Genomic DNA, 3091 nt, shown 5'->3' on the forward strand with positions numbered 1-3091 from the left:
CAACTGAGCAGCTAGAATATACGATAAAAATTTCATTAGCTCATCAGCTAGAATATACAAAATAGCAGTTGGCATACCACCAGCAAATGGAAAGAAGAATGGACGAGATGAGCATTATCAAGACGAAAACATTAGCTGCAACATCAGCTCCTTAGCTAGAATAGATAAAATATCAAGTAGAATAAACATAAGCTTGAAGAGACGAATCAGCTGAAAATAGTCAAACAACAACTGGAAACAATGAAACATCAGCTAGAACAACTCAACAGCTGGAATAATAATGAAACATCAGCTAGAACATTTCAACACTTGGAATAAGAATGAAATGAAATATCATCCCATCAGCTCGAAACATTTCTTATAAACAAAGCCTGGAATAATTTCAATGCATTAGCTGCAATATAGATGAAATGATATGAAACATAGCATGAAGAGCCAAAAATCAACTGGAAGAAAGAAATGTAACATGAAGAGCCAAAAATCAGCTGGAAGAAAGAAACATTTAGAATAATCAAATGATGAACAAAATACCAACAATCATCAGCAATAGCTCATCAGTTTTCTTATTGCTGCTCAAAGCCCAAGCAAACATCTTAGCAATCTGCTTCTGGGACTCTAGGAACATCTTTGTACGCATGGCCTCCAGATCATCACGGAATTGCTCAGACTCTCTCTGCATCTGCAGTTTCATCTCTTCTAATCTGAGAAAGCACTCTCCCAAAGTGTGGATCACAGAGACCAATTCGGAGAGCGGAGTGCTGTCAACTGGGGGTTGTTGATGCTGCAAGCTGGACTTTGAAGAAGTCCTATGGTTGAGGAATCTGTCCAGCTTGAAAGCCTTCGCGGCCTCGTAGTCTATACTGCGGCTACGCTTCTTGTGGAGAGATGTGTAAGAAGTATCATGGTCATCCAGAGACTAGTTGCGATACCAGCATTATCACTTATGGGACCATATGCATCTATGGCTAGACAAGTGGCAATGGTACAAAGCATTCAAAGAGCTGCAACTACGATCTCGTACATGGTTGCTAGGGTATGGCTGACATAGATGGCAATAACAATAGAAAATATTGGAACAATTACAAACTTGTAGGCAAGTGCCAAACCAAAGATGACATTGGTAGCATCTCCTGTCCTGTAAGAATCAGCAACATCCTGGACTGGTCTGTATGTATTGTTCATGAAATACTCTGTAACATAGCCAATTACCAACCCTGCCCAAAGCCCTACTCCAACGTAGAAAAATAGTTTCCAGTTTTGAACCATCTTTGCACCACTGTTAGGATCATATATGTAAAACGTTGATGGTAGTGCCATCCAACAAACAAATGCTGCACCGAATGTCATTAAGATGGTGGATATTAGCAACTGTCTCTTCAGTGTAGGTTCAATATCCCTTAGATTTGAGATCTTGACAAACACATCAGTTGTGAACAAGGTTGTGATGAGGCACACCACAATGCCCATAGAGCTAATGAGTAGAAAGAAGCACATAGCAGTGAAGTCATGATTTGTGCCAAATGATGACATGAAAGCCACAACAAGAGCTGCACAAGAAGATTCAGCAAAGGAGCCAAAGAAATCAGAACCCATTCTTGCAATATCTCCCACATTATCACCCACATTGTTAGCAATGACCGCTAGATTTCGTGGATCATCCTCTGGGATATTCCTTTCTACTTTTCCAACAAGATCTGCTTCAACATCCGCAGCTTTGGTATAGATTCCACCTCCAACCCTTCCAAATAGAGCCAAGGATGAGCCTCCAAGCCCATAGCCAGTGATGGCCTCAAAAAGGCCCTCCCAATCATCCTTATAATAAAGCTCGAACAGTTTTATAGTGATGTATAAAACTATGAGGCCATTAGCAGCAAGTAAGAAACCCATCACCAAACCTGATTGGAAGGCGATTTTGAATGCTTTGCCTATCCCTTTTCTGGCTTCCAAAGTTGTGCGAGCATTCGCATATGTTGCGATCATCATGCCCAAAAATCCCAACACTATGGACGTCAAAGCTCCCAATATAAATGCAACTGTAGTGAAAATTGCTATAAAGAGAGCTGGGGCACATTCCTACTTTGGATCGTATCTGCAAGGCTGGGGCTTAGTACTGAACCCCTTCACAAATCCCAGGAACAAGAAAATGACAGTACCAAATATGCCCATGAAATAAACCAAATACTTATACTCTGTCAGCAAAAACGATGTGGCTCCTATGGATATGGCTTGCTGAATTTCAGCGCATTTCCTAATAGTTGTTGCATCTGATTCCTCATCCAATCTATCCTCCTCGTCACAGTCTGATGATCCATTGACAATGTTGTGACTGTGGGTGCCGTTGTTGTTGAGAAAGGTGTAGCCATTGCTGGCAGGCCTGGACTTGTGCTCGAAGGCCAAGAGACCAGTTGCGATAGTGATTTGGTGGTGGTTGGTCAGAATCATCTGCATCTTCGTCTAAGCTCATGGTGGACTCATGATCTGGAAGCTCTCTTTCCTTTCCACTTCCGGTGTCTCATGTCTCTCTTCTCTTCTCTCTTCCTCCGTTCCTCATCTTCCTCACGCAGTCTTCAACATGGTATCAGAGCACGGTTTCCTCTCTCTTCTCTCTCATGCCTCTCTCTCTCTATCATCATCCATCCTCTTTCTCCTCTTTCCTCTCCTTCTCGCCCTCCTTTGCCCCTAACCCTTGCCCTTGCCCCTGCCCTTGTCTGCCCTATTCTACCTCCCCTGTCCTATCGGTGAATATGTGAAGTCGTTGCACCCGAGCGTGCGCACAATAGCTAGGATTGGCAGGTTGCGGCAACGGCAGGGCTATGAGAGACCGTTGCCTCCCTATCTTGTCGGCGAATATGTGAAGTCGCCGCACCCTCCTCTGCCCCTGACCCCTGCCCCCGCCCCCTAATCTGCCTCCTTTGTCCTGTCGCCATGGCCGCAGACGATGACACCTCCCAGCATCGCCACGGCCACAAAAACATTAATTAAGAGGACTGGTCATGAACCATAAGAGTGAATAAGGCATCTAAGATGGTTGGAAACCCTAACCAAAACCCTAATGTATGCAAGGTAAAAAGAGAACAGAGAAACTTATTTA

The 3091-nt window shown here is 43.6% G+C and overlaps 1 pseudogene; it reads right to left on the reverse strand.

Moving 5' to 3' along the window:
* Positions 1–511: 511 nt before the first annotated feature.
* LOC148015184 (pyrophosphate-energized vacuolar membrane proton pump 1 pseudogene) lies at positions 512–2448 on the reverse strand (annotated as a pseudogene).
* Positions 2449–3091: the final 643 nt, after the last annotated feature.

Source organism: Lygodium microphyllum, chromosome 24, assembly GCF_053477565.2.
Source record: "Lygodium microphyllum isolate KBCC chromosome 24, Lygodium_microphyllum_v1.1.10, whole genome shotgun sequence".
NCBI classification, from domain to species: domain Eukaryota; kingdom Viridiplantae; phylum Streptophyta; class Polypodiopsida; order Schizaeales; family Lygodiaceae; genus Lygodium; species Lygodium microphyllum.